The sequence below is a fragment of the Prunus dulcis genome, chromosome 4 (assembly GCF_902201215.1).
Source record: "Prunus dulcis chromosome 4, ALMONDv2, whole genome shotgun sequence".
NCBI lineage: Eukaryota > Viridiplantae > Streptophyta > Magnoliopsida > Rosales > Rosaceae > Prunus > Prunus dulcis.
The window spans coordinates 15,995,682-16,009,173 of NC_047653.1; the positions used below are offsets into that span (position 1 = coordinate 15,995,682).

The 13,492-nt window shown below is 40.8% G+C and overlaps 1 pseudogene; it reads right to left on the reverse strand.

The window, feature by feature from the left end:
- Positions 1 to 5,791: 5,791 nt before the first annotated feature.
- On the reverse strand, positions 5,792 to 8,902 carry LOC117625134 (annotated as a pseudogene).
- Between the last annotated feature and the right edge of the window lie 4,590 nt (positions 8,903 to 13,492).

Consider the following 13,492-nt stretch of genomic DNA (forward strand, 5'->3'; position numbering starts at 1 on the left):
CGTTTTACATCTATGTATAAGAAATGATGTAGCAATCTTCCTTCTTTTTCTCTCTGATGCTAAGATTTTTCCAACTGGTTAATGTCTCTTTCCTGTAATTAAGAATGTTTAAGAGCTTATCTGAAAATGGTTGGTTTTTGTTTGGTAGGGCCCCACTTCATGCAAGTTAAATCGCTAAGTTCAAAAGTGACGTAAGTTGAAATAGTAATTGATATTATTGACAAATAAACCTTACAGAGGTGAACCAACTTCGTGTTATCTTAACTATTATCCTCGGCCTTGTTGCAAATATGTGGCCTCCATTCACATTAGGGAGAAAGTCATTTTTGGGCCCCCGCTTGCTCAAACAAGTTTTGACGCCTTTTGGCCTAGAATTTGCCACAAAATGGCACAATCTAAACCGGCATGTATGCAGAGCTCATTGGCATTTGACTAAATTGGGGAGTGTTTGGTACCACTGTCCTCCTCCAGGATCCCCATGTGGTTAGAGTGAAGCCGCAGAGTGATTTTTCTGGTTCAGAAGTCTTATACCGCCTGCCCTCTGTTCTGGTAATTGACTATAAAATTGTTCTGTGTTTTTTTTTCTGGTTAAGATCAGGATATCAACCAAAAAAAAAAAAAGAAAAAAAAGAAAAAAAAGAAAAAAAAGAGAATAAAGAGAAGTCCAAATACACCAAAAATAGCAGAAAAGTAGAACAGAACGAACCCTAAATTATCCAAACCCAGCACTGATTAGGCATGCAATTTTATGAAATGGAGTTTGGGGAAACTCTCATCTCATTATTGTTAGAATTCATAGTTTTGAGTAGTCTGGATGTTTGGGAGGAAGGAAGAAATCACGGAGAAGAAATGAAGAAGAGAACGTTGCTCTGAAAAGAAAGCTGGAGATTACTATTCATTTCACTCCACTGGCCAATATATCGTTAGCAGCGAGAGAGAAGTGAGATGCTTCTCTAACGGATTTACATCAAAAGGAATCCTAGCCATTGCTTCTATCATCCTATGAGATGCTTACATTTGTCATTAGCTGGCACTCAAGTCTTAGGCTAGAAAGAGAGTTCATTTGGACTATGATCCAATGGCTCATATTACAAACAGAAATTAAAACGTATAAAATGAATTTAAAACAAACTTTGTGACTTTGGCTCCAAGGTTTTCAGCTTAAGGGTTACACATCAACATTCCCTTCTAACCCTTTAGCTGATTTCACACCAAGTAGTTCTCTTAGATACACAAATCGATCCTTAGATAGAGCCTTGGTTAATATATCTGCAATTTGATCTTCTGTTTTGCAGTAGATAAGTTCATTCTCCTTTGCTTGAATAGCTTCTCTAATGAAGTGAAACTTTCGACTGATATGTCTGGTTTTCTGGTAGAGAACTAGATTCTTTGCCATTGCTATGGCTGATGTGTTATCACACATGATTTGAGTTCCTTCAACTTGTTCTTCATCAAAATCCTCAAGTATAAACCTCAGCCATTTTGCTTGGGAAGTAGCTTCAGCAGCACTGACATATTCTGCTTATGCAGTGGACAATGCCACTGTGTTTTGCTTAATCGGTGCCCATGAAAACACACCAGATCCTAGAGTAAATGCATACCTTGAAGTGCTCCTCATATCATCTTCACTTCATGCCCAGTCACTATCACAGTAACCGATTAGAGTAGTTGTCTTTCTTTTTATAAATTAAATTCCAAAATCAAGTGTTCCTTGGATGTATTTCAGCACTCTTTGCTGTCCCTAGGTGTTTCTTGGTAGGATTATGAATGAACCTTGCCAAGAGACTTGCTGCAAACATCACATCAGGTCTAGTTGCTGTCAAACAGAGCAAGCTTCCCACAATCTGTCTGTATTCTCCTTCATTTGCAGCTTCACTTCCATCAATCTTGCTCAATCTCTCATTTATTGCAAGTGGAGTAGCCACTGCTTTGCAATGTTTTAATCCAAACTTCTCAATCAACTTCTGTGCGTACTTTTTTTGGTGTATAAAAATACTCTTCTCGGTTTGCAATATTCCCATGCCAAGAAAGTGGTGTAACAATACCAAGTCTGTCATCTCATAGTGCTTCATCATGTCTTTTCTACATTCTTCAAGCATTTGTGGACTATTACCAGTGTACACAATATCATCTACATATAAGGAGACAATAATGATACTTGAACTCTCACTTGTTTTGACATACAAAGTTGCTTCACTTGAACTCTTCTTGAAGCCAGCACTGTTGAAATATGCATCAATTTCATCATACCAGGCCCTTGGTGCCTATTTCAATCCATACAGTGCCTTGTGCAGCTTGTACACCTTTGTTTCTTCATTTTCTTTCACAAAACCTTGTGGCTGTTCAACATAAACTTCTTCTTTTAATACTCCATTAAAGAACACAAACTTAACATCCAGCTGATACAAATTCCATTTCTTCTGTGCAGCAAGAGCAATCAAGGTTCTAATGGTGTCTAACCTTGCCACCGGGGCAAAGGTTTCATTGTAATCAATCCCAGGCTTTTGTGAATAGCCTTTAGCCACCAATCGAGCCTTATTTTTCTGCACAGTACCATCTAGATTAAGTTTGGTCTTATAGACCCACTTGACACCAATGACAGGTTTATTAAACGGTCTCTCAACAAGCTGCCAAGTATTATTCTTCTCTATCATTTCCAACTCAGCCTCCATTGCCTTTCTCCATGACTCATCTAGATCAGCCTCTTCAAAATTCTCAGGTTCCATTATGCACATATTACACTGAGCCATGATCTGGTTGATACTTTTCCATGTCTTTGGTGTGTGGTCAATAGCTTGCGAGCTTTCAAGTATTTCCTCATCTTGTAGTGTAGTACCTCCGTTCACTTGAGTTGATGGTTCGAAGGTTTGACTTGGTTCACAGTCTTGACTTCCAGTAGGCATAGAAACTTTTATTTCTTCTGCACCAGTATTCTCCCACTTCCATGAAGCATCTTCATCAAAATGTACGTCTCTTAACAGAATAATCTTTCTAGATTTTGGATCAAATAATATGTACCCTTTTTCACAGATTCTGTAACCCACAAAGATACACTTGTGGCTGTTTTCTTCAAGTTTATGTCTGAGTGCTGAAGGGATGTGCACATGGCAAGGAGATCCAAAAATCTTCAAGTGTGCAATACCTGGTTTTTTGCTATTATAAGCTTCAAATGGTGCTACCTTCTTGAGAGATTTAGAGGGACATCTATTTAGTAAATAAATTGCAGTGTTTACAGCCTCTCCCCAAAACTCATAGGGAATACCCTTCTCATGCAGCATGGATTTTCCTATTTCCACCATTGTTCTGATCTTTCTCTCGGCTACTCCATTTTGCTGAGGAGAGTATGCTACAGTTAGCTGCCTTTGAATTCTAGACTCTTCACAATACTTGTTAAATTCGCTTGATAAAAACTCTCCACCCCTATCACTTCTCAAACCTTTTATCTTATATCCACTTTGCAACTCAATCATAACCTTGAACTTTTTAAAACATTCAAATGCGCTTGACTTGTTTATGATGAAATACACCCATGACATTCTAGTGCAATCATTTGTAAATAGCAGAAAATACCTGTTTCCCGGAATGGATTCAGTCTGCATTGGTCCACAGATATCTGTGTGAACCAATTCCAAAGGACATGTAGCTCCCCAAATGGGCTCCAATGGAAAGGAATCTCTATGTTGCTTTACTAGCATGCAGCCTTCACACATTACTGAAGTCTGCTCCAAGTGAGGTAAGCCATGAACCATGTCTTGATTCTCAAGCATTTTTATGCTCCTTTCATTTAAGTGCCCCAATCTCTTGTGCCATGTCTGCAAGCAGTGTGTAACACTTGCTTTTAAGGCCAAATCACTTGCAGGCATCATTGTAAGAGGAAAACATTTGTTATTTGTCATTTGAACTCGAACAATCAGATTGTCCAGTGACCGATCATCATAAATCTTCACCACATTCCCTCCAAACACAAGATAGTACCCATGCTACATCATTTGTCCAACACTACGTAGATTTTCTTCAAGACCTGCTACAAGCATCATTTCTTGAATGTGCTTCCTACCCAACTTGGTTTCTATCACAAGAGTCCCTTTTCTTACAACCAGAACTATTTCTCCAGTACACATCTTTACTTTAGAAGTCAAATTTCTTTGAATATTGACTAACAAACTCTCGTCACCTATCAAGTGGTTACTACAACCATTGTCAATGTACCATGAGTGATTTACCTTCACATTTGTCACAGCATTGCATGCATAGAACAAGGTTCCAGTTTCTTCAACCTGATTTGCATAGTTCAATTTCTGTACATTTTTATTTCCATGACACTCTCTGAGCATATGTCCAAATTTCCCACACCCTTTGCATTTAGGCTTCCCTTCAAACCAACACTTGCCAAAATGCAATTTATCACAGTGTTTACAAGCCGTTTTGTTCCCATCGTTGGATTTCCAATTCTTCTGAGATTTTTGATCTCTAGAAGAAACTCCACTCTTAGGATTTTTCCCCTCAATATTCAGACTAGTAAAAGCCCTTTCTGTAGAGTTCTCAATGTGTCGATCCAATCTGAGCTCAAAGCTCTTCAGAGAGGCAACCACCTCTTGAACTTCAAGAGTTTCAAGATCCTTAGAATGTTCAATCACAGAGCAGATAGAATCATATGATTTTGGCAAACTCAATAGTAATTTCTGCACAACTCTCTCTCTAGATAGTTCCTCACCATAACTCTTCATGTGATTCATTATATCAAACAATCTAGGAAGATATACAGATAGGGATTCACTATCTTTCATGCGAGTGTATTCAAATTCTCTACGTAATCCTTGCAATTTTACATTTCGTACCTGTTTATCTCCTCTGAATTCTTGCTTCAGAATATCCCAAGCACCCTTTGAGGTTTCCTTGTTCACAATTCTGGGGAAGAGCTGATATGAGATAACACTTTGGATCAACCCAAGTGCCTGAGCATCCTTCATCAGAAGCTCAGCCATCGTAGACTTCTCAGCAACCTTAGTCTCTTCTATCTCATTCTCCTTCTTTGGATCTGAAGCATCGAAACCATGTTCAACCAGATCCCACAATCCATGAGATTTCAGAATGGTTTTCATCCTAATGCTCCAGAACTCATAGTTTTTCTCCATTGAAAACTAGTGTGCGAAGCTCAGCAGTGCCCGATCCTACCATATTAGACATTGGATTCAAGAAATCACAGCTGCAATCGTTGAAGGAGCTCAGACCCAGCTCGAATCGATTCTGACTCCCTGTTCACAGATTCACGCCCAGCTCAAGCAATCGAACCTGGCTCTGAGGCCATGTTAGAATTCATAGTTTTGAGTAGTTTGGATGTTTGGGAGGAAGGAAGAAATCACAGAGAAGAAATGAAGAAGAGAACGTTGCTCTGAAAAGAAAGCTGGAGATTACTATTCATTTCACTCCACTAGCCAATATATCGTTAGCAGAGAGAGAGAGAGAAGTGAGATGCTTCTCTAACGGATTTACATAAAAAAGAATCCCAGCCATTGCTTCTATCATCCTATGAGATGCCTACATTTGTCACTAGCTGGCACTCAAGTCTTAGACTAGAAAGAGAGTCCACTTGGACTATGATCCAATGGCTCACATTACAAACAGAAATTAAAATGTATAAAATGAATTTAAAACAGACTTTGTGACTTTGGCTCCAAGGTTTTCGGCTTAAGGGTTACACATCAACAATTATGCAGTTTTGGTGTTTGTGTTTCTGCTAATTTGCTCATGATGATAGAAAATGCATTAATATGCATGGTTCTCAATTAAATACTGACACTAGGCCTTGTAGTTCTTACAACATGGGAAAACATAAGCACACGACGACGATTACTCTCAGATAAATACAAACAGTTAAGCTTCTTAAACTTGGGATTTTTCAGTAGGCGGAGGATGATAAGGAATGGGAATCAAGTGCAGATCGTCTTTTCTTTTGACTGCAGCGCCAAAGGCCTCAGTCATGTCCAGGTCCTCATGCTTCATCCCATTGGGGAGTTTCCAATCAAAATGGTATAACAACAATGCAAGTGGGAGCTCAACGTTGGCCAGACCAAATGACATGCCAGGGCACATTCTCCTTCCAGCACCAAATGGGATATATTCAAAGTTTGTTCCCTTGTAGTCAATCGAGCTATCGAGGAACCTATCGGGATTAAAGCTCTCAGGCTCATTCCAGTAATTGGGATCTCTACCAATTGCCCATGCATTCACAATTACCTTGGATTTCACAGGTATTTCATATCCATCAATCTCACATTTCTCTCTGCATTCTCTTGGAACTAACAGGGGACCCGGAGGATGTAACCTCAGCGTCTCCTTGATAACTAAATTTAAATATTTCATCTCTCTAATGCATGTTTCATCTACCTGTCCTTTTCTATTAAACACTTTCCTCACCTCATTCTGTGCCATGTTCATTACTCTTGGATTTTTTATCATTTCTGCTATTGCCCAATCTACAGCTGTAGATGATGTCTCACTCCCAGCAGCAAAAATATCCTGAAAGTAATTAATTTATTAAATGATCAACAACTAGTTTCCTCTATGAATTGCAAACAATTCTAAGTAAATAGAAAAATATTATAAATAATCTTAAAAGAAGAAACCATTATTCATGTACACAAGTAAGCTCATTCACAAGTTATAAATGTTGACTCGAAAGAGTGTCTTAAATATCAGGTAATGATTATGGAGAACAATAGACACATGTGAAACACTCTCATCAGTAAATCACTCATCATGAAAATGCTGCACATTGGAGTTTCAATCAACAATTTAAGATAATGTATGATTAGAATGCAGGAAGAATTTTAACCAGCTTTTTCAAGTAGATAAGTTGTTATATGGTTTCGAATAAAAGAGCACAATGTTGTCCCTTGTACTTGAAGAACTAGTTGCAGAAGCTTTGGATGGCTGAAGGGAATGATGTAAGGCATTAGCTCAATTTGCTTAAGTCGATGAGAAAGACCAGCCATATTTTTCCTGGCGTCCTTGCCAACATTGATTGAATCTTTGGTGACTACACTACTTGTAGTGTGTCTACAACGTGGTTTGTGCTATGGTTACTCTTCTAAGGATGAATGTTGAAGGAAATAAATGGTACTTTTGTGGTCATCAAGAACCAGAAAATATTACCAGTATGAGACTGATGAAGGGCCATGTGTGGAGACAGCTTGCGAAACTACTTCCAATGCCCAATCACTTAATGATTCTAGCATAGCAAGGAATAAGCCCAAGATAGATGTTAGGAAACCTATCAGGTTTCAAGATGGGTATATTCAATAACTTGGGAACTCTACGTTTGTTGGGCTGGGACCTAGGACTTGCTGTCAGTCATTAAATATGGTTTTAATCTTCTGTTTGAGATTATCTCCTGTAAGTATGTTGTATGGACAACTCTTGTAATCCAAGTTTGAATAAAAAAACCATTGAGTTAGCTGTCAAAGCTTCTCTTTTAGCTTGTATCTTGTTATTCCAATCCCAATTCTCTGCAAATTCTAGTTGAACAGACCCAAGATCCCTTCACCATGGTAGCCAAGGTTACTTGACGCGGTCGACATGATTGGAAGATATGGTGAGGTGACACAACTATTCAGTCACACAATGCCTGGTGAAGTTAAAAGTGAACTGTCATATCTATATTTCCAAAAGTTTAAGGCCTATTTAAGTTTGTGAGGTTGGGTTAAGTCCAAACCAGACAATATTTGACTGTGTGGATGCAGATCATTACATGTTGTACCAGAGACTAAACCATCCCAAGGTGTGTGGCTCCAAAGGGTTCGATACCAAAGCAGATAATAGTTGATTGATGTCATAGATTAAGAAAAACATTGATATAGTTTTTGGAGTAAAAAAAATTGAAATTTGAAAAAGTGATTTGACTTATTAAAGCTTGATATCAAGGGAAAGTGTGTGTACTTACAAAGATAACTGCTTTGATGTTCTCAGTAGTTAGGGAAAACTCAAGCTCATTTCCATGCTCATGAAATTTAAGGAGAACATCTACCAGGTCTTCCTCTGCTTCACCCTCGCTGCTTTTTGTAGTGACCATATCCCTTTGATGTTCTTTGATGATGTTTCCCATTATCCTGTCAGCTTCTTTATGTAGCCTCTCAATTTTATGCCTCATTCCACTTAAGAGATGAAGCAAACTGACAGAAGGAAAAACATCTGCAAGAGCGAAGCCAGATGCTGCCTTTGCAACTTCCTTCACAATGTATATGAATTTTTCTTGATCCCTGTTCTTTTTACCAAAGGCTGCTCGCGAAGTGATGGTAAATGTCGATGAGTAAATTTCCTGTGTAAGATTGATAGGTGATCCTGCTCTTGAGGCAATCAATTTAATGAGCTTCCGTACCTCTTCTTCCCTAATAGGTCGGTAAGATCAAACACGTTTTGCACTTAAAAGCTCTAGAGTGCAAATTTTTCGTAATTTTCTCCAGTATTCACCATATGGTGCAAAGACAATGCTTGTAAAATCGTAAGACAAGATCCTTGGGGCAAGGACATGGGGCCTGGATGCAAAGATAAGATCATGGGTTTTCATCACCTCTTTGGCAAACTCTGCTGATGAAACTACTACGGTGGAAACTTCTCCAAGCTTTAGGTGCATAAGCGGTCCGTATTTCTTGGCCAAGTCTCTTAGTCTTTGATGTGGTAGAGAGCCAGCGAGCTGGTGCAGGTTTCCTATAACGGGTAGCTTCCATGGCCCTGGAGGTAGATTTGAGGCTGAGCACTTGGTTTTGCCTCTGATCTTCCCTATTTTCAGTACCATGATCATAAAGAGCAAGAAGGCTACCAGGACATGGAAGGAAGGGCACTGAATCTCCATGAGGAAAACAAAGGTTACTTTGGATTATAATGGCTTTTGGTGAACCTTCATGCATTTGACATCTTCTTAAACAAAGGTTACTTCTCAACTGATTAATATCTCTTTCTTGTAAGTAATAATATTATCAGAGGTAGCTTTGGAGCTATTTGGTTGTTCTTTGATAGTTGTCTTAAGGTCTGGTATTATTGCTTGAAATAAATATTTTATCAGAGGTAGCTTGGAGCGATCAATTTACTTGAAATAAATAGTATACAAAACAAAATGTCAATGCTTTGGTCAGATTGCACGCGTTCTAAATCTGATTGGTTTTGACAAAAAATAAAAAAACAAAAAACAAAATAATTCTGATTGGTATCCTTTTCCAGCGGTACTTAATAATTAACAACGTGAATTAACAAAGGTGAGATCGTTCCACATTTTCTATTTTCTTTATTTTCAAAGGATAACTTGGAATCTCGAGGATATATAAATCTTTATTTTCAAAGGGCTCTGCCAAGTGTTTGATTAGTCTAAAATATAGTACATTGCCAGAGTATAACTTAATAACAGTGGAGTTAAGAATTTGAATTGAACCAATTATTTCTCTTACATTTTAGTACGCGCGGGGGAAGTCAGACGTTTTAATCATTTCCTCTAAGGGGTAGCTTCCATGGCCCTGGGGAAAGGTTTCAAGCAGAGTACTTGGTTTTGTCTCTCTTCCCTATTTTCTGGACCATGATTTTAGGGTTTAGCAAGAAGGCAAACATGACTTGGAAGGAAGGCCATTGGAGGTCCATGAGGAAAATACAGGAGAGTTGGATTATAGTGGAATTGCATGCGTTTTTCATTTTTATTTTTATTTTAGTACAACTGATTCGGGGAGGGTGGTTTATACAAACAGTCATTGGGTGCCTAGCAATTTCGAACCTCTGCCCCACATAGGTGGAGGTGGAAGAACTCAATGAGCTATAATCCCTAAAGGATTTAGTTTCTCCTATTTATTTGTATTTATTTCCTAGATTTGCTGTATATATTCTTTGTCTCTCAAGGACTTGATTCTCACCTAGAATAGGAAATTCTTTGTGTAGATACCAAGTAAAGCTTTGTATATAATTATCATATGATTGTTCAATGAAAAGCATTGAGGGTATTCAAAACCTTTCATTGTATCAGAGCCTGAGACTCAGAGTCCTCGATCCTTTATTTTTCTTCTGGTTCCTTCTTTTTTCTTTTTTTTTGTCCGACGCCCATGGCTCCTTCTTCTCCATTCTTGACCTCACAAGTATCAATCACGTTATCTCTGTTTGTCTCGAGCGTGATAACTATCCAACATGGCTAGCGTAGATTGTTCCTATTCTTCGCAGCCATTGCTTGCTCTGCTTTGTTGATGGCAGCAACCTGTCTCCTCCTCCGACCATTCTCGATCCCAAGCTAAGAACGATGATTCTTCTCCTCTGTCTCTCCTCCCCAAACCCGAATATGATGATTGGGTCCAGAAAGATTAGCTTGTTCTAACTCTCATAAATGGTTCTCTTCACCATAAGGTCCTCACCACCGTGGCTACCAAAACCACCAGTTGTGACACTTGGGTGGTGCTTGAGACTCGTTTCGCTTCTCTAAATCAAAATAGTCTTCTTCAACTACATAGTGATTTGCTTCGCACGACCCATGGTGATTCTTTCATCATCGATTTTCTTGATCGCATTAACTCTATTATCGATAACTTGGCTTTTGCTGATGCTCCCGTTTCTGATTCTAATCTCCTTGCTGTGGTTATGAACAACGTTGGTCCCCTTTATGAAAACATTGTTGCTGCTGCTCTAGCTCGTGAGACACCCATCGGTATGTCTTTTTTTGAAGATTTCCTTCTCTTTGCGGAACATCAACTTCAGGCTTCTTCTTCTCCTGTTATTTCTTCTGGTGCGACAGCCATTGTGGCTTCTCGTGGCGATTGTGGTTATCGTGATCACGGAGGATTTGCTAGTCGCAGTGGTTCTTTCTCACCCTAATTCTCTGGCTTTTCCTTAGGTTGTAGTTTTTTTTGCCCACCTAACAGCGATCCTCGCTCAGCTACACATTAGCAGCACCTTGGCAGTGCTTTTGGGCCTGGTTTATTGGCCTGCCGCCTTCTGGCTCTACTCCTTCCTCTTTTGGGCCTCCTTTTACTCGTGGGCCTATTCAATGTCTCAATTTCGTGGTTTTGGCCACATTGCTGCTATTTGTCCATCCAAGGCTTTTTCTGTGCCTTCACCTCCATCTAGTCTTCAAGGCATGACTGCTCAACATCCTTCGCATAATGGCCATCAACAATGGGTTGCTGATACCGGTGCTAACACTCATATTACCAATGAATTGAGACATTTATCCCTTGCTAGAGAGTATCATGGTTTCGACAATGTTGGAGGTGTGCTTGGTGGAACAGGTTTGCCTATTAAAAATATTGGTCACTCTCGTTTCTCTCACCTTAATTCTTCTTTCCACCTTAATGATGTTCTTCACTGTCCTGATGTCTTTCTTCCTCTTGTATCTATTTATAAATTTGCTACTAACAACTATTGTTTCTTCACTTTTTTTTTATTGATTGTTATTTTATCGAGGATTTGGCAATGGGGAAGGAGTTTTCTAGGGCAAGAGTAGCAATGGCCTATGTGGTAGCAAATTTCCCCACGAGAATATTCGCCCAGATTCCTTCGTCTTCTCCGCCTCTCTTTCTCCCTGCAAAACAGATCGGGGCATTTGTGGGAACCTAATTAAATCAAAACCCTAGGTCAAATAATTCCTTCCATTTGGGGATTATTTGACCTAATTGGGAATTATTCAATTTAATTAGGGATTACCCAATTAAATAGAATATTACCCAATTGAGTCGAGAATTGATTTGATTCTTACCCCAATTCCCAATTAAATGAGGAGTTATCTAATTAAATTAGGAATTGACTTGATACCTACCACAATTAGGGATTTAATTTACCCGAATAAATCAAATCCCTAATTAATCAAATCAATTCTAAATCGAGGAGGAATAATTCCTTTCCATCTACGGAATTATTCCTTTGAAATCCTAGCCCCCGAGACCACTATAAAAGGATGGCCACACACAAAGGTTAAGGTATGCCTAAATTCCTACTAAAACTCTACAGAAATTATTTCTCAAAAACCCTAGCCACCTCCTCTCTTTCTCTCTCTCACACAAGGCTCCGGCCACCACACACGAGTCCGCCCACCCGATTTTTCTTGAATTACCCTACCTAACTTAGGCATCGGAGGGCCTTTGGCCAACACCCCCCGGGTGTGGTCCTTTTACTCCGATCTGTTTTGCAGGGAGAAAGAGAGGCGGAGAAGACGAAGGAATCTTGGGCGAATATTCTATTGGGGAAATTTGCTCCCACAAATTGGTGCTTTCATTGAGAGCGCGAGATATATTCAAAGCGTGCTCCAAATCCATCTTTCACACATTTTTTCAAACAACCATGGTTGATACAAGACGTACGAAGAGTAACGCCACCACGATGGGCCCATCTCATGGTTTCGTGGTGGAAACCTCAATGCAACCGCACGGAATCGTGGCTACCAACGCCTTGCAATCGTCCTCTAGTGCTTTGCAGCCGCCTTCAGCTGCTGGAATTGCAGAACAGCAGCCACATGACCCTGGGACCTCCACAGCCTTGCAGTTGCCAGCGCCGATTACCGGAGCTGCTCTGCCTTACTGTCCTACCGTCGGAGCACAGCAGCAGCCACACCACTCAACTACCGGATTTGCTGCGCAGCCCCATGGCTACTCCGACGTCGTCCCAATCTTGGAACAGATCCATTCTCTCCCTCCTCTGCGATCACACTTGACATATGCACCTGTGTACGCGTCTAATGGAGCCCTAGCCCATATGCCGTTAGCCCGATGCACAACACTCAACTTGACCCGCGCAGTCAGGTGCACCTTAACTCACGGGTCGATCAACTCACACAGAAGGTCGATGATCAGAACAACCTGATCGGTCAGCTACTCAGGCAGATCAACTTGAATCAAGGCCCAAACCTTGGACCCAGTGACGAGGAGAGGAGCGCACACCAGCACTCCGGCGAGCAGTTCGAGAGGTTCCAGGCTGGTCAGACAAGAGCAAACCGGCAGAGGAGAGATCGAGATCGAGCAGATGAGATGCAGACAGCCGCGAGCCGTACTCTGAGCCGTTCGGGGCTCAGACCAAGGACCAATGTGCTCGAGAGGCTAGGACCACAGCCTAATGTCCACGCCCGCTTGGGCCCACAAGGAGCTCGAGTTCATGAGCAGACGCACGGCGAGCGCAACGACCGACGCCCACCGACCCTTTCGAGGGCCAACGCACGGTGGCAAGCTGTAGAAGAATCCTCACAAGCTCAATCTCCTCATCTGCCCCATGGGCAGGGCACCCAAGGGGATCGACCCTTGGGAACTGAGGAAGGAGTTAGCCAGTCACGCTCGAGACACCAAAGACGTCGACCTGAGCAACCCTCCTTGCAGGCAGAAGATGATGATCGACGCCCACCAACCTGCTCGAGGACCAACACGAGGCGACAAGATGTAGAGGAATCCTCACAAGCTCAATCTCCTAATCTGCCCCACGGGCAGAACACCCAAGGGGATCGACCCTTGGGAACCGAGGAAGAAGTTAGCCAGTTATGCTCAAG